General features: G+C 54.1%; 1 long non-coding RNA gene across 1 annotated transcript; it reads right to left on the bottom strand.

Moving 5' to 3' along the window:
* Positions 1-4,337: 4,337 nt before the first annotated feature.
* Positions 4,338-9,425, bottom strand: LOC135362243 (uncharacterized). The gene is made up of 2 exons (XR_010406717.1): positions 9,365-9,425; positions 4,338-4,967 (listed from the first exon to the last, which is right to left on the bottom strand). It is a non-coding gene; the product is annotated as an uncharacterized LOC135362243 (long non-coding RNA).
* Between the last annotated feature and the right edge of the window lie 9,302 nt (positions 9,426-18,727).

Raw genomic sequence — 18,727 nt, 5'->3', positions numbered from 1 at the left:
GAGTGTGGGCCCCCAGCCGTGCCCAGCGTTGGCAGTTTTGCAAGGGATGGCGGGGGTGTTAATGGGGGTCTAAGATGCCCAAATGCCTGCATCCACATGGCCGGTGCTCATCTGGGCCTCCCCCTTCAGCCTCCTGGCTCACCCTCCCCGGGGGCTGGGGAAGGGACTGGAGTCTGGACCCGCCCCAGAGGCGTTGGTCCTCCCTAGGGACCCAATTGGTCTTCATCCCAGGCAGCTGGGAGGCCAGGGCCCAGGTGGGGCAGCCAGCCTGCACGATGGGCCCACTCCCCTCCCTCTGTGCTTCCCTTCTTGAAGCCTGGGATGGATCCAAGGATGAGGGAAGGAGAAGGCATTCCTCCACCTGGCCACGGGTCTCCTCCGAGGGGCGGTCCTCAGGGAGTCCCCGGGGTCTTGCGAGCATCACTCATACTTCACTTGGCAGCCGGTCCTGGAGCCCCTTGGCGCCAGGGTGCCCCGGGGACATCAGGGACTTGACCTGATCCCCCCGGGCAACCAGACAGTGAGGACACAGAGTGGAAGTGCCAGCTCAGCTGGGGGGTTGGGGAAACCTCCCAGGAGGAGGGGGTATCTGGACAGACCTGGGAGTAGTGAGGCGACATCAGCCAGGGGAAGGGTGGAGGGAGGCGAGGTAGGGAGGGCCTCCAGGCAGAGGACAGTACGTGCAAAAGCCAGAGGCAAGAGGGCAGGTGTCACGTTGGAGGTGCTGAGGACCATCAGGGCAGTGAGAGGGGAGAGTGTGCCCCAGGGGAGGGTGGGGGTGCAGGGCAGGGGAGAGCTGAGGCTCGGAGGGAGGCCAGGGCCCCGCTGAGCTGGAAAGCCAAACCAAGCAGCTCTGATGTTTCCCAAGGGTGGTGGGCTTTGTTTGCTTCCGGAACCAGCTTCTGGATGCCTCTGTGGGCAGGGTGGGTGAGGGGAGGGGCTGTCTGGGCAGGGGGCCTGAGAGGGGAGGCCAGGGCACCCCTCCTGCCAAGGCTCTGCCAGAGCTGTGGGGCTCCTCGGACACCCTCAGGCCCAGTGGGCAGGGGCAGCCAAAACCATCACGGGAGGGGAAACTGAGTCCCAGTGCCATGGGCAGTTTGGGGAGAGCTGAGGCAGGGTGGCCACAGGTGACACTGAGCTTAAACCAAAGAGGAAGGACTGTCGGGTGAGAGGCCCAGCCAGTCCCGCTCCCACCACCCAGGCCTGGGCCCCTCTCTGGGCCAGAGCAGCGACCCCGGACCATCCCCAGAGACGTCTCAACAGCTCCCTTGTTTGCAGGCTCTGGGGGCTCTGGGGGCTCTGGGACCCAGAGGCACAGGGACAGGGATGAATCTGAGCAGCCATCAACTGTGGCTGTGGTGCTGGGTCCTGGACTGGACATTGGCTCCCACCTGTGTTGGGGGGTCCCATCTGTCATCCATGGCCACTTGTGACCCGTGGAGACTCTTTGGATTGGCTCCTCTGTGTCTCACAGTTACTAATGGGGAACGGTAGTACCGTGGAGACAGTAAAAGGTAGGCGCCGATACTCAGAAGTGATGTGCAGGGCACAGGTGGAGGAGGCAGGCAAAGGATGCTGTCAGGGAGGCTCATCCATGGCACCTTCTGGACCATTCAGGAGACCCCCTTCACCTGCAGGTCACAGCCTCCTGTTCTGCGTACCTGCAGGTCTCGGCATTGCTGCCTCTTGTACAGTGGAGAAGACTGGGGCTCCAGAAGACTGTCCCATCCAGGGCCACACAGCGCTGCGCAGCTCGGTGGGCTCCTCCGCCCCGCCCCCTCAAGCCCCTCCAGTCTGGGCTGCTGCAGGCACCAAATCCAACCATAGGAGCGGAGCACTTTGAGCACTTTGAAATGCAAAAGCTGTAAGGTATTATTATGATTATAAAAACACAACCATTTATGGTTTTATGAGGCTGAGCTGCCCCTCTGGAATTCCCTCTTATCCAGCGATCTCAAAGCGCTGGGCCAGTCCAGAATTAATTAGGCCCTGCAGCCCGGGACCACAGACGCACCTAGGAGCACCGGCAGGGGCAGGCTGGGGCCAGACAGGAGGCGACAAGCATTGCTCATACCCACTGCTGCCCTCGAGTCTGGAGCCCCAGGCCTTCCCGGCAGCAAGTCCGTTCTCCCTGAGCCAGCTGGCGGGAGATTGGGGAGCTCTGGGGCCTCTCCCTCTCCAACCAGATGAGGGATGAAGATCAGCAGCAGCAGGAACAAGACCAAGGGCTCCACAGTTGACAAGGAGGGTGGGAAGGGCAGTTTTGCCTGGTCTAGAGTTTTCCTGATCCAGAACCAGAAAATTGGTGACTGTGAGCTCCTGAAGGTCATGAGCCATGACCTGAGTGATGGAGGCTGCTGGGATGGACAGGTTTGACAGCTAGAGAGGAGGAAGTGGGGCATGGAGGACTGGGAGATGTAAGGGAAGCCACAGGACCTGTGACCTTGTTGAGGTTTACTAAGTTCACTGAATAAATAATTCATAGATGGGTGGATAGATAGATGATGGATAGACGTGTAGGTGAACAGATGGATGGATGCATGCATTAATGACGGATGGATGGATGAGGGATGGATGGACAGAGGTGGAGAATGGGGCATGAATGAACATAGGATGAAATGTGTGTGTGTTCCAAAGGGATGCTGAAGACATGGGCAGGTTGCAAGGAAGGGCTCACATTGGTTGGAGATGGATAGATGAGTGAATGGATGGATAGATCAATGGATTGGTGGGTTGGTAGACAGTGGGATGAGCACCTGAAATTATCTCAGGGAGGGAATGTGGGAAAGTGGGATGACCTTGGTGGGGCCAATGGGACCTCTTGGACAGAGTTTCGGCATGCATGGAATGATGCCCATGTCCTCCACCAACTGGGCAATAGCCTGGGGGGTCACTGATCTAAGCTAGGACCAGTATCTTGGATCCTCCTCTTGCTTCAGCTTTCTCAGCTCCTTGACCTTTTCCTCATATCCCTTCCAGGCCTTGATTTCCCTGTCTGAACATGAAGACTTGCTAGATGAGATGGGCTTCTAAGGAAGGCTAGTGGAAGCTCCTCGGTTCTCCGGGGGGCGGGGGTAGCAACCCAACCCCTCTCCCCTGCTGCTCACGGTTCTCCCTTGATCCACTCCTGGTGCTCAGTCCAGGCACCTGCCACGCACCCTCTTCCCCACCATTCTCCAAGCATCTGGCTACAAGGCCAACCCAAGAGATGGGCCCTGGGGAAAGGAGAGCTGACCTCTGCCCCGAGGTGGATGGCTGAGGGGCTTCTGTGGCCGCAGATGGCTGCTCAGTGGGTCCCTGGCAGGCTCCAGGTTGAGTCACCCTGAGTCACCACTGTCACTTCCTACCCCACATTCCTTCATTCATACAGTGTCTCATCCCTAAGGCCACTTCCCTGGAATCTTCTTGGGCTGTTGCCAAGGGTGTGAGGGCACTTAGCCTGTTCCGGTCGGACGGGCCAAGAGCTTGGCCCCTGGAGCCCTACAGGGAGAGAGGCTGGACAGTGTGGCCTCCCTGGAAGGAGGCGAATGCCCTCTAAGCCCCACTCTGGCCCAGGAGCTCTCTGACCCTCACTGGGCAGGCACTCCCTCCTGCTGTGAGCGCCTGGATCTGCCACCTTGAGACATGGGCACCTGGAAACACACTGTAGTTCACAGGGCCAAGGAGTGGGAAATGGCTCACCTGCATGCCATTCATTCATTCATTCATTCAGCCCCCACATATTTCTTGTACGCACTCAATCCGCCTGGCACTGTGCCAGCCCTAGAGAAACACTGACCCCACTCCTCGCTCGCTCTCTTTAGATCTTGCAAGGAGGAAGCGGCTATTGCCAGAACGCCATTCTAGTTCAACAGTCTTGCAGAAATCTCTCCCTCCGCCAAACGCTGTATCCCAATAATGCTACATTCGCTTTGTGTTTGAAATTCCACTACATTTTCATGTCGCAGCATTAATGATTTCTCTTTAAACATCGAAGGAAAGCCTAGGACGTTTTTACTCCTAACCATTTTGTGCAAGAGGTGGCTGATCACCATGCATGGCCCCTCGGATAGGCTGCGCTCTGAATTCCCAAGGTCACAAGAGGAAATTCAGCTAATTACAGTCCCCAACTTGACTATGGTGTGAAGGTGATATGCGCTCGGTAGAGACCATGTTTCGAAGCTTGAAGGTAGATCTTTTCCTGGGCCAGCGCTCTTGCCTTGGGATGGAGGGCAGAGGCAGGAGCCCCAGTTCCCCATCAGCCCGCAGTCATGGGGGGGTCGACAACCAATGCGCCGACAGCCATCTGTACCCACATGGATGCTCTGTCTGTCACTTGCACTACAGGGTTCAATACATTACACGAGACATTCATGCTTTATTATAAAATAGGCTTTGTGTATATGATTTTGCCCAACTGTAGGCTGACGTCAGTCTCCTGAGCACGTTGAAGGTCGGCTAGGCTAAGCCATGATGCTCGGTAGGTGAGGTGCGTATTAAATGCATTTCTGACTTAACAATGTTTTCAAGCTGGGATGGGTTGATCAGGACGTTACGCCATTGTAAACTGAGGAAGATCCGTAGCATCTGATAAAAATGACAGTCCTGCCAGTCCCCGATCGACTTGGCGGGTCGGCATGAATCCATGTGTTCTTTGATAAGACTTCATTAATCTTCTGCAGGAATCTCAAGAGGTAGCTCAGTGCGGGACACATTTATTTTGTGTTCCTCTCCTGTGAAGCAGCTGCCCGCGTGATGTCTGGAAGATATGGAGGGCCTGGATGATGTGGGCACGGAAGTGAGAAGAGAGGCCTTGGGGTCAAGAGGCCTGTGTGAACGTGGCAGGCTCCTTGCTTCTCTGGACCCTCTCTGCTTCCCTGGAAGGGAGGCAGGTGGCACAGTGGTTAGGAACATGGGCTCAGGGCTCAGGCTGCCCCTCTCTGGCTGGTGTGTCCTTGGAAAACCTCTTTGAGCCTCTGGGTGTGCATCTGTAAAATGGGGATACTCGTAATAAGTCAATGAGCTAATATATGTAGGCTGATCTAAGATCTAGGATATACGTACAGCAGCTGGCATGCAGTGAAAGCTCAGAAGCCACCAGCTATTTTCTCACCCCGGCCTGTGATGGTCAGAGCCACTAGGGGCCAGGGTCCCATCTCGCAGATGGGAAAACCGAGACTGGGAGGCTCTGGGACAGCTTCTCCGTCCCACAGGCAGCAGGAGGCCTGCAAGAGATTCTGCATGTCCCCCTTCCCAGCACCGTGACTGGTGGCCTCTCAACGTGGAACTTACTCAGGAGGAACACACGACCTTCACGATGGCCATGGCTTGGCAGAATGCTGGGCACATGGCAACAGACAGTACCGAGGCCCTCTTGTCTCTGCTGTGGTCAGGGATCGGGGCCCCTGATGGGCATCTTGAGGGCAGTTGTGGCTGGAGGGTGGGGGAGGAGGAACCGGGAGCACCTCCCAACTCGCTTAAGCCTCAAAGAGACCCCAAGAGGCCACAAGGTGATTCCCAGCGTCACTGGCAATGGCACGGTCCCCGCCCCCCGGCCCCCCTCTCTGGACCTGCCTGTGGTCATACGTCCTCCATACACTTTGCAATAGTAAGAGGTTTCACCTGCAGCGGTTCCAGTCACTATCCCCATTCCCACGTTCTCTGCCACCCTTCCCCTTATGTTGGTGGCGCCGGAACCGCTCTAGACAGGTTTGGGCTTTGGTTAGGGAGAATGACCTGGGGACCCATTTGGTTTGGGTTCATGAGATGTATCTACATCGTTTGGGGACACGTCTGTGTGCCGATGAGCCATTTCTGGTCGTCCCGGCACAGGAAGGGCTGCCAGAGGGGCCCCTGCCGCTCCTGGGACTCACCCAGCCCCACACGGAGGGGAAAGATGCAGGGTCAGGGAGGGCGCTGCAGGGCAGGGTGCCGGCCTCGGCCCTGGAGTCCGGGCAGAGGGTGCAAGGCCCCGGCAGCCCGGAATCGGAATTCTTCCCATCGGTGGAGGGAGAGGACAGTCTTTGTGGAGGAGTGAAGGTCCCCTCTTCGCAGGAATGCACCCCAAAACACAAGCAGGGGACACGAGGGCCCTGAGAGGGAAGGGAACTCGCCCAGAGGCACAGATCCAGGATCTGGTAGGACTGCCAGGACCTCAGGCCTCCTCTGCTCCCACCACATGGTGGGCTCAGGACTGGACTCACCCAACAAGTTCTCAAGTGAAGAAACGTGTCAAAACGGAAACTGCTGACTGGCAGAACCCCTTTCCACAAGCCACCCGTGTGCGTGTCTCCAGAATGTTCTGCTTCCTTTTCAAGGAGCATGTGCAGTATTAAGGATGCCACTTTCCTTGGCTGTCAGGAAGTTGGCTGCAGGGTCCAGAGGTCAGCTGAGTTAGAAAGCGCTGGTTCAGAAACCAGTGGACACCCAACTCCCCTGAACCCGGCCCCCTTGGCCACGGGTGGTGTTTCTTACACAAACTTTTGTCTCGACTGTTCCTCTCACTCCAAGACCCAGGAGGATGCCAGGTCCTGCCCAGTCAGAGCCAGGAGGGATTGGGACTGGGTAAGGCATCCTCCAATTTCTCCCACGGGGGCCACATGATCCCCAACCCAAACGGTCCACACCACCTTCCCAGGCCCAGGTTGGAGGCCACGACTGTCCTGGTCAGAAGAGCGGCCCCCTGTGCCTTGGTCTCAGTAATCATCATTGTCCCCTGCATCTTCCTATTATTTTTTTTAAAGAGAAGATGTTCCCGTGTCTTTTTTTCTTTTTAAGATTTTATTTATTTATTTGACAGAGAAAGAGACAACAAGAAAGGGAACACAAGCAGGGGGAAGTGGGAGAGGGAGAAGCAGGCTCCCCGCCGAGCAGGGACCCCAATGCGGGGCTCGATCCCAGGACCCCGGGATCATGACCTGAGCTGAAGGCAGATGCTTAGCAACTGAGCCACCCAGGTGCCCCTCTTCATGTTATTTTAATCAGTTATTGACCACATGAAATTCTCCCACCCCCGAAGCATGTAACTCATGCGGGGCACGCCCCAAAGGGCTCCACGTGTCCTGGCCTTCCCGTCTGCACGGTGCTCAGAACTGGACCACTTCTGGCCATCTCTTCTGCCACTTCAGCCCAAGCCACCCTGGCTGACTGCAAAGTCCCTCTGTGGCCCTTTGCTCCTTCTCTTGGCCCTGAAGGCAATGATCTTGTTACACTCTGAGGTTTGTCATGCCCTTTCTGTGCTCACCCCCAGGGCTCCATCTTAGAGGAGATTGCAGTCTTGACCAGACCTGCAGCCCACACATGTCTCCCTGCTCAGCCCTGCCTGGCCCTTCTCTGATCACATTACCCCCATTCCCCCATTCTTTAAGTCTAGCCACAATGGCCTTCCTGCAGCTCCTCAAACTTTGTAGGCAGCTTCCTACCCCAGGGCCTTAGCACTTGCTATGCCTTCCACTTGGAATACTCTTTCCAGGATAACCACATGGTTTGCCTGCTTCTCTCCTTCAGGTCTTTTTTTTTTTTTTTAAGATTTTTGTATTTATTTGACAGAGAGAGAGACAGCGAGAGAGGGAACACAAGCAGGGGGAGTGGGAGAGAGAGAAGCAGGCTTCCCGCGGAGCAGGGAGCCCGATGCGGGGCTCGATCCCAGGACCCTGGAATCATGACCTGAGCTGAAGGCAGACGCTTAACGACTGAGCCATTCAGGCCCCCCTCTCCTTCAGGTCTTTACTTGAATGAAGGCTGCTCAGTTAGCCTCCCCTGGCCTCCCCATTTACAGTTGCCCGACGGTATTCTGTAGCATTCAGCACTATCTGACATGCTGAATTCTGCATTGGTCTTGTTAACTGCTGTCTCTCTACCAGGATGTCTGCAACTTTGCACAGGGGTTTTGGCCGTTTCCCTCACTGCTTTATCCCCCTGCATCTATAACCATCATGGGCACATAGTGGGTGCCCCATAGGGAATGAAGGAATATCCCTATAAGATAGGTCCCATTGTTCCCTATTTTTATATACCGAGGAGTGCATTCTGGGAGGGGGAGCAGCATGGGCAAAGACAGAAAACAGGCAGATCGGCACCTGGCCTCATTGGGCCTGACTGGAGGCCACACGGAGGTGCGGGCAGTGGTGAGGACCCCAGGACAGGGCCTGGAGTGGGCTGAGGAGTGGCAAGGTCCACTGGTAGAGGGCCTCATGGGCCACCAGGAGCAACCGAGGTCCACGCAGAAGGAGGTGGGACATTAGCAGGGTCCTGTTGGAAAGACTTCAGTGACAGGTGCAGGGCACACCAGAATGTGAGTCTGGAGGTGGCAGCGAGCTGGGGGAGTTGTCCGTGCAGGCTGGAGGTGCAAGGGAGGACTCGAGAGCAGAAGAGGGGGTCAGTGTGGCTCAGGGGAGGAGTCATCATGTCCCCAGGTTTGTGGTTAGTGGCTGGATGCGGGGGGAGAACCTAGGAGAAGGGAGGTGAAGAGGGGGGTTCGGTTTGGGGTGGGCTGAGGTTCTGCTGCTCTTGGCCCAAGAAAAAGATCTGGGGGTCCCAGTGCTCCCATGGTGACTTTAGCGTGGAGGGATGAGATCCCTCCAGAAGGGGGTGTCTGGAGAAGAGAGGGCAGTTGCCTGAGCTCCAGGCCCTCCCCGCCCCCACCACCTGTTGTCCCTGGGCATAGAGCCCCTCGCACCTGGCTCGCTCGGGCCCCTTCTGACGCAGGAGGCCAGCTGGGGATGGGAATGTTCTTCTGCCTCCAATTTCACAGTGTTAGTGACCAAGGCAGATTTGCTATTATTTTCACCAGAAAAAAAATGTATAGATTTTGGGCTTTTGCCAATAAGTCAAGAGGAAAACAGCTGAAAGGATTTGTGTTTTCAAGGGAACATTCCTCTTTGGGCTTCGTCCACCCTGTGTCCTCTTGGAAAACTACAGGGATGGCTGGAAAGAGTATCCGGGCTGGGTGGGGGTAGCGGAGACTGGGCCCTGGTCCCAGCTCTGCTCCTGGCTCCCTGCGTGCTTCCCGGGCGAAACACGACAGTAACGGCTGGGCATCCCAGAGCTGCAGTGTCTCTGCTGAGCCCCAGATCTATCTCCCAACATCTCCTCGGTGTCCCCATCGGGTGCTCAGGAACACCCCAGGTCTATCTCCCAATATCTCCTCGGTGTCCCCATCAGGTGCCCAGGGACACCCCAGGTCTATCTCCCAACATCTCCTCGGTGTCCCCATCGGGTGCTCAAAGACACCCTCAACTCACCACACCCCTGCCCCAACTGTTGCTCACCCACCAGCCCCAACCTGGTTCTCTATGGTGCTCCCCACCTCAGGGAATGGAGCCTAGCCTCGCACGTGCCTGTCGCCCCTGACGCGTCCTTCCATAGACCATCCAGGCAGTCTTACCCATTGTTGCTCTTGGATCCAGCTCTTGGACTCATTCCAACCTCCTCCCAAGAATCTCAACTCCATCTGATTCACTGTACCTCCACCACCTCCCTTATACTCTACGCTGCCATCACGGCCTCATTATGGGCTCCCTCCCTCCATCCCTGGGCGTGCCTCCAGAGGGAAGGCTTTAGCTCCAGTTCCCTCCCTGCCTTCCTGTGGGTTTCCACGGGGCCTGGGGAGAAGAGCAGAAGGAAGACAAGCAGAGGTAAGCCATGCACTCCAGAGTCCAAATCCAGTAGGATGTAGGCCCAAGTGGAACCCACGAGGGAGGTCGGAAGTGCTGAGAGCAGGGTGTGCGGAATGCAGGGTCCAGCCCCAGTAACCCTGAGCTGGGGAAAGCTTCCAGGAGGAGGGCCTGTGAGAGGTGAGCCTCCAGACAAGGGAGGCCAGGCTGTGGGGATAGGAGAGGAACTCCCAGCAGAGAAGGTGCATCCTGACCTCGGCCTGGGTGATGCTTGGGGAGATGGCTGGGAGATCGGCTCCAGAAACATCCCGGGCTGGCACTGAGCTTGGGAAGGAATGATTAACAGTCACAGACATCATGCTACCATTGAGTGCCTACTGTGTGCCAGGACCTGAGTTGATACGCATTAACTCACCAATCATCCCAGCCACCCAGTGACTATGCCCAGTTTACAGGCTTAGAGACAGAAGCTAAGAGAGGTTCAGTGACTTGCTCAAGGCCACACAGTGAGTAAGGGCTGAAGCCAGGCTGCCTGGCTCCAGGGCCCAGGCCTGGATGGAAGGGGCAGAGTCTTGGGCAGGTGGGACACGGAGGGCCCAGGTGCTCCCTCAACCGAGGCTCTGGCACGACAGAGGGTGTCTCCTGATGCTGCAGCCCCACCCCTCTCATCACCCCTGCAACGGAGGCCCCTCCAACCCCCAGCCTTGGGGCAGGCATGCCACCGCCCTCTGGGGAGACCTCAGACGCACTACCTGCCTCCCACCCTGCTGCAATCCTGCATCTTTCCTGCCACGTTCACAGTGGGGACGCGGCGGGTCCACGAAGCCAGATGACATTCCCGGGTACACGTACGTCCAGAACTGGAACCCCGTTTGTCTGATAGCCGAGCCCACCTGGCCACTCCCAGAGAGACCCACAGGGGTCATTGCCAATGTTTGCTGTGCTTCCTTCTATGTCTCGCCCCAGTTCACGTCCTTTGTGATGACTCAGTGTTGTGAACATTGTTGCCATTTCCCTCCTACAGACCTGGAAACCGAGGCACAAAGAAAGCAAGCCAGCTTCCCCGAGCCTCCTGCTGGCCCACGAACCAGGCAGCCCTCTGTGAACCCCTCCATCCTGTGCACACAGACAATAGCTGCGAGCGTTCTGTCTTAGCACGTGGCCTGGCTTCCAACAAGCCGAGAGGAAGGAGCCTCACATTTATTGAGCACCTACTATGTGCTGGCCAGTTACATACCATTGCTTTGCACATGACTATTCTTTGTCGCATTTTACAAATGAGGAAATGAGCCTCCGGGAGACGAAGCTTACTCACCGCAGGCCCGGACCCTTGGGGATGGGGACGGGGTCTGGCCCCCCCTTCGGCAGCCTCCTTCCTTCTCCCCCTTCCCGCCTGGGGAATTAAGTGGTGAACATTTTCAAAGTCGACTGTCAAAAGAAAAGATTGGAGGAAGGAAATGTGCAATTAGGAGCTTCAGAGTAATTTCCATCGTGCGGTTTGAGCCCGACTGTAAACACTCAGGATGGAGGGGACGCGGCTTTCCTCCTGCTTGGGGTTCCTGCCAGCGCTGTGGGCCCCGGAGCAGGAGAGCCCGGGCGGGGGGCCGCGGGGAGGCCGGGGGCGGCCGGCCTCGCACAGGGGAGGTGCTGGGGGCTGCGGGAAGCTCCCATTCCCCAGAGAGGTTTCTTCCAGCAGAATGTGCCGCATTACAGAAAGGAAATATTAACATTATAATTATAATTCTGTTTATTTAATTAAGTTATTAAACAGGCCCGGCCCAGGGGAGAGAGAGAAAAACCCTCAGTTTCATCCTAATTGTTTCTCCCAGGATGTAATTAGAGCCTGTTAGGAGGGATGGGAGCCAGAAAAGGCAGCGCCTTGCAGGGCCGGGGGGTCCTGGCCAGTGAGTGGGCCCCAGGTGGACCCCAGGTGGAGGAGGCTGTGCATGAGAACAGCCTCCACGAGGGCTGGGGCTTGGCCTGTCAGAGTCCCGTGCCTGGCATGCAGTAGGTTCAGCGAGTGCCTAGTGAGCTGTGAAAATGCTGAAGACCCCCGCAGATGTTTTTTCTAGAAGAAACGCAGCACCTCCCTGCAGGGCTGGGCGCCTTCCCTGATGGTCAACGCTGGTGTCCATTTTGGCTGTGGGTGACCACAGTACATGTAACTGTCGCCACTCTGGTGGCTGATGACTGAGGAGAGGGGTCCACAAATTCTGCCAGCCCCCAGACTCCCATGGAGCTCCTGATCGCATGCCTCCTTCAGGGGCCAGATTCCCTAAGGCCCTGGAATGTTGGGTCTCAGAGGGGTTGAGCAGCTAGAGCCTGTCCCCCTCAGAGCCTCCATCCCAACCTTTCCATCTGAGAAGCCAATTCTGGGACCCAAGACCAGGCCTAGAGGAGCCTCTGCCGAGGGAGGGGGGCCCAGGAAGGGTGCTGGCCCTGAGTAGGCCTCAGATCCGGTTCTGCGCCCCCGAGCCGACAGCTGCCCTCAGGCTCCGTGCAGAACCTCCCGTCGGACGGGAAGTGTCTCGTTCCAGCTGGCGCAGCCTTATCGAACAGTCGGGCTTTGTAAGTGCGGACAGCTGCAGTGATGGTGGTTGACTCTGGGCTGGGGGCGGGGGCCGGCTGGGCGACTGGATTTGGGGAGCTGAGGAGGGGGAGGCCAAAGCCAGAGGCATCTGCAAGGGTTGGGGGAGCAAGGATCACGGAGATTTCATTCAGGCGGAACCTCCCAGAAAGCTGAACCCCTCAAATGGGTGCCAGGACATGAGGCCTAACAGGGAAGTGACCGCGAAGGAGGAAGAATGTGCCTGGGGAAGGTGGGAGGGGCTGGGCCTAGCCCTTGGCTCTCTGCACACAAAAGAGCCATCTTGCGGTGGACAACACTGAAGTAGCCACAGAACCAATCATTTTGGAGGGATGGAAGGGTGTGTGGACCTTTTCTTCATACAACCATTTACCCACCCTACTACTCATCCAATCCATCCATCCATCCATCCACCTGTCCATCTATTCATCCATCCATCCATCCATCCATCCATCCACCTGTCCATCTATTCATCCATCCATCCATCCAACCATCCATCCAACATTCAGACAAGTTTCACTCATACTCAGCCACTTCCTCTGCTGGACTCCAGGGACCCAGGAAATGATCAGACTGTCCCTGCCCTGGTGGCATTCCCGGTGTGTGTTGGGTGTGGGGGAAGGGGAAACCATCAGAAGACAAATTCCTATGGTGACTCAGGGAAGTTCTGTAGCTGAGAAGGTGTAAACCAAGTATGGATGGGAGTGTTTCTCAGGGACTCACCCTCAGGTTCTCATCAGAAAAATAAGGATAGGGTAGTGGCCACCACCATGATTGTTATGGTGTTAGACAAGACAATGCACTTAAGATACATAGCACCGTGCCTGGCATAGAAGGTGCTTAATGACTGTTATGACCTATTTGCATCACCATCGACATTATCATTATTATCTCTGCCCAGGATGGGAGTGGGGTGGTTTAGGGAAGCCTTCCCAAATGTGGGGTCATTGAGGCTGGGTATCAAAGGATGAGTAGAAGTTTGCTAGGTACAAGCCTATACTCCCTACCCTCCAACACCCCAGGAGCCCACATTTATGCTGAAAATATTCTTGCCTCTGCACCATACTTGCCACCTCTGCTCCTCTTCTCCAGGGTTTCCTTCCTTTGAGATCAGCTTTAGCTCCAACTCCTCCTGGAAGACAACCTACCCATTCCAGGCACTGTCTTGCTTCTTCCTCTGGTCTTGTAGCACACAGACTACACACCATCTCAGGGCTTCGATACTTCACCTTGAACTTTGTAACTCCTCATCTAACTCTTCAAAGCAGGATAGAGTCTTCTTCTTGATTCTCTCTCTGGCCCCAGAGAGTGAAGACTTATCCACAAACAGGAGCAGCTTTCCAGGGCTTTCCCTGGTGCTGCCTACAAGCAAGGTGCAGTTTCTGCCTGAGCCAGCTCAAAATATGGGGAACAGAGGGAACAGGAGGACTAAACTGGGAGTTTCTCCAGGCCAGACTCCATGTCCTGGTAATCTCAGGGTCCTCAGCACCCAGCATAGAGTGGTCTTCTGGGTCCTCAATACCCAGCATTGTGCTCAGGGAATGGATGGTCTGATGGATCGTTGGATAGATGGATGGGAACAAGGCAGACACAATCCATGCCCACATGGGGCTTGAAATCTAGTTGAGAATACAGGCAATATGAAAATAAACCCCCAAACAAAATATTTTAAGAGTGATGACTGCTGGAAGGTGTAATAGATGAGTTTGGGGGGGCTAGTACTTTAGTTAAGTGGTCATTGAAAGACTTGTAACATTTGACTTGAGACCTGATAAGAAGTCAGCGATGTGAAGATCTGGAGAAGACGTAGGAACAGTAAATGCAAAGGTCCTGAAGAATGAACAAAGTGAGGCTTTCTCAAAAATTGAAAAAGGCTTGTACACTTGAGGCAGATACAACAAGGGACTTATGACTGAGATGAGGATGAGAAGGAGGGAGGGCAGATCATGCAGGGTCTTGGGGGTAGGAACTGTGGATTTTGTTTTGAGCAGGATGTGAAACCAAAGGAAGGTGTTAAGCCGGACAGTCACTGGTCTGAGTAAGTTTTTAAAGGATCACTCTGGCTACCATGTGGGGCTATACAGGGAAGGCAGTGAGAAGGTTATCGCAGTAGACAAAGCCAGCGAGGGCAGTGGAGGTACAGCTGGAGAGATGGGGCAGGTTCAAGGCATATTTTGGAGACAACAGGGTTTGGTTTATAAATTGGGTGTTGTGGGAGAAGGGAAAAGGGTGATTCCCAGATGTTTAGCCTGAGCAACTAGGAAAATGAGGAGCCATTTACAGAGCCCAAGATGACTCTGGAAGAAATAGATTTGAAAAACAGATAGGTACACACCTCCGTCTAGACACACAGGCTCTGGAGTCAGAGAAACCTGGGTTCAGATCCTAGTCTTAACTGCTTTCAGTCTTATCCTTGTGTTAGTCACTGAATTTCTCAAAACCTCTGTATCCTCACCTGGAAAATGGGGGCTTGTCACTTCATGGGGATATTATGGCAATTAATGTAACATGCTCAGCACAATGCCTGTCCAAGGTAAGCGCTCAGATAGAGACTATAATCAATCATTACTTGTCCACTGGATGGGGAGCTCCTCATCTTCATCTAAGCAGCCTGTTCCAACAGGCCCTGGGATCTGGGCTGCCAAGAGCAGCTCCTGACAGCTGCCATTCTTGCTACTCCCCTCCTCAGGTTCTGGAGCCTAGGGGTATGGGGCCTCCATGGGAGGGCTGCTTGTTCCAGAATCAAGCAAGATCACAGAGCACATTTTGCAAGGGTGGGAGGGAGTGGGAGAACTTGTCTGCCTGGCACCCAGCAAGGAACCCCATTCAAAGCTGTTTTCCTAAAGCAGCTCTAATTATCAGAGAAGTCCCCCCAAGGCCCCTCTCTGCTTCATGAGGGGCTTGTAGTTAGTAGTTGGGAATTGAAAGGGGCAAGGTTGGCTGAGGCTATGCTTGGGGGTCAGAATCCTCGGAGAGGTGGGATTGAAAGAGTGGGTGTTCTGTTCCAATCCTTTCCCCACTCAACAGCTCTAGAGAGCAGTCACCTAAGCTCTCTAGAGATTAGTGTTTGTTTATTTTTCCTCCCCAGTGGGAGTGAAGGCTTTGGCTGAGGTGGATTATCCCACTCCCCACAGCCTTAGGTGTGAGCTTATCCATTCTCATCTCCATGCTGATGACTTTCAAATATCTTCCAGTCTGGTCTCCCTCCTGAATTTCAGACTCACATCTCCAACTATGTATATTAATTTCTCCACTACAGGCATTATGGCATATTTCAAACTGAATAACACATGATCCCATCCAATGAATTTTTCATTTCAGTTATTATTATTTTCGGTTCTAGAATTTCCATTCAGTTCTTTATTACAGTTTCCACTTCACCACCTAGATTCCTTATATCTGCTCCCTTATTATGGCCATATTTTCCATTAATTCTTCAAGCATATTTTTCTTTAATTTTTGATCATATTAGCTTTGAAAGATTTATTTGATAAATCTATTATCCAAAATATCCCAGTATTGATTTCTATTGAAATCAAATTCTGTTGTTTTTCCCTCTTGACTGTGAGTCACATTTTCCTGTTTCTTTGTGCATTTGGTAATTGTTGATTATGTATCGGACATTGTGGATGATATATTGTAGAAACTCTGGATTCAGATACCTTCCTCTAAAAAGGGTTGATTTATGTTCTAGCAGGAAGTTCAATTACTGACTGATTGCTTGAATGTGTGCAGTCTTGGTTTATTATTTGTTTTGACAGTTCTGTCAAAAGCCTAAGATGTCTTCCAAATTTCTCTAACTTGGTGGGAATTAAGTTCCAAACCAAAAATCTCGCTGAGGCTTGGTTTTAGGATTTGTACCCTACAGTGGGCTTTACTCTAAGGTGTGGTCCTTATTGGTGAGGGCTTTCTGATGTCACAGCTAAATGCCCCAGAGTTTAATGAAGTTGCTCCACTCCAGTTGAGCAAGAACCCCAAATTTCCCTAGTACTGCTTGACGTTCAGTATCTCTGTTCCATTCTCAAACATTTAGGGGTTGATATCACCTGGTAAGTGTCAGGTGACCTCACACAGACTTCCTTCCCCTACCCATACAGCTTCCTCCTCTCCAGATTTCAGCCCTGCAGATTGTAGCTTCCTCAGCTATCCCAAACTCTCTTCTCTGCCCCCTTAGTTCAGTGGGATAACCACTCTTTGTTCTACTTGGATGCCTGCTCACTGCACTGTGATCAGGGAAGTGTCCTCAAGCACAGGTCCAGGGAGATCGTGGGGCTCACTTGGGTTTTTTTCTTCTCTTGGGGATCACAGTCTTGTTCTGCCTTTATTACAATGTTGAAAACCATGGTCTCATATATGCCATTCAGTTTTATGATTATTATGCTGGAGGGGCTAATACAGTTCCAATTACTTGTGCCATGACCAGAAAAGAAAAACTCACTATTTTATCCCAGACCTCTTTCTCCTATGTTCTACATCTGCAGACTTATTACAACCCATCCATTTCTCCAAACAGAACCCCAGGAGTCATCTTTGGCGCCACCCTCTCTATTACTCCTTGTCAGGGAGCCATCAGCAAACTGGGCTCTGACATTTATTAGAGCTCTTGGATCTGTCAAAATTTCCTTCCCCACTCCCACGGCCACTGTCTGTTCTCACTGGGGCTGCTCTGACAGCCTCCTTGCTGGCCTTCCAACCTCCAGTCTCACTCTGTTTCAATCCTTTCCCCACCCAGCAGCCAGAAGGCCCCTTCTCAACCTCCTTACATCTGTCTTACATAAAACCCTGCCATGTTGTCTTGGTTGGTGGCTCTTGAGATCTGCCCCCACCTATGTCTATGACCCCTTTGATTGCAACCCCCCCATATTCCTCCTCATGGTATCTCTGCAGCTTCCAGATGACATCATCATTTCTTGTCTCAGAGCTCCCACTTGGTGGGTGACTGCAATGCCATGTTCTGGGTATTTTGCCAGATACAGCACCTCTTCATAGCACCTCTTCTGAGTGACCTTCCCTGATCTTCCAAGCCTGAGTTAGATGCTTTTTCACTGTGCAAACACAGTGCCTGCATCTCTTCCATCATAGCAGGCTCTGAGCTCCTCAAAAGGAGGAGGAGTGGCAGGTTCATCGTGTGTCCCCAGAGCCTGGCCAGGGGACATGCTCCATCATCATCAGATGAAGGACTCCATGTCTGAGGTTGCTGAGGAACCAGCAGAGTGGAGGTGTTCATGCAAAAATAGTGCTGTAGTTGGGGCCTGGGCATCTTCTGACAGGGATGCAAGCCCCAGAAAGGGAAGGATGTTTCCACAGGCTGACCACCACTGGTGACGATTCTGGGAGTTTTGTGATGGACTCCCACAGGAAAGAGGTGCTTTTTGAAGGAAGAGTGGACACACTGCTGAATGAGAGAGTGCCTCATCCAGGGCCACCTGCAGCCTCCTGAGGATCCCAGACCCACTGAAAGGCCTGACATTGGATGGATTTCCTATTCCTCCCACCTGCTTCACAGTGGGGAAACTCACTTTGGCCACCTATCTCTCCTTCCTGATGTTTTCCTGTTCCTGGCAGGGCAACCTCAGTGGATATCTTTACTTTTTGTGACATTTCAATCTCTGGCCTCAGGCCCATTCCAGGATTCCCCAAACCAAGGATATTTTCTCTGCATCTCAGGAGGCTCTGTGGATCCATAGGGCCAGATGCCCTGTGCTGAAAACTCTTTCCTTTGCCCCTCCAGGCTGCTCTCTGCCCTGCTCTCTGTCCCGGGGGCTGAGCCTGATGGATCCTATTTCAGGGCTTCCTCTGGGGTTTGGCCAGGGGCGAGCCTGGCTGCACATAAGAAGAGGGGGAGGAGGGTGAGGTCAGAATATTCATGTCACAGCATCTCCCCTTTCGGGTCAGCTTGAACAGGCTGTGTGCTTGGATTGAAGGTCACATCTTCTCCCTAGGCCACCCTTTCTACAGGACTCTCTCCTTCCAGGTTCTGGCAATGCCTCCTTACCGTTAACCCTTCAGTTTGAGGGTGGCAGCACCCCTGGGGTGTGGTGCACTGCCCACCCTGTGTGGTTTCCTTCCACCTCACAGTTTTCCCAGTTGAAGTCAGCTCTTTCTTGGTGGAACCCCAACCTGTGGCAGCTCAAGAGGATGCTCTGTACCCCAGAAAGGCCTTCTGATGTGCCGCAGGACTCCTAAGGGGCTTTGATGGAGTACACCATTAGCACCAGCCAGGACCACATAGCTGTTCTCCCCACAGAGGTCCCATCTCTCAGTGGGGCTTCCCCAGTCCACGAGCCACTGGCAGAGCCAAAGGGCCAGCCTGGGGACAGCATGGTGACGAGCATGGTAACAGCATGGGGCAATGATGACTGGTTGGCTCTGGAGTCACACAGATTGGGTTCAAGTTCTGCCACTTCCTGTTGCTCACTATGCAAGCTTGGGGTGGGCTACTGCAGCTCTCGGTTCCACCCCAAATTCCATGAGGGAGTCAATAAGAGGCCGGACACACAGCTGCAAGCATCGACCCCAGCTTCCAGTGGCCCCAGCGGAGCTTATG

This window comes from Mirounga angustirostris, unplaced genomic scaffold (assembly GCF_029215605.1).
Source record: "Mirounga angustirostris isolate CCGP_5_RB_7025 unplaced genomic scaffold, mMirAng1.0.hap1 SCAF_13, whole genome shotgun sequence".
NCBI lineage: Eukaryota > Metazoa > Chordata > Mammalia > Carnivora > Phocidae > Mirounga > Mirounga angustirostris.
Note: the sequence above shows the minus strand (reverse complement) of the source record. Positions and strands in the feature narration are given on the sequence as shown.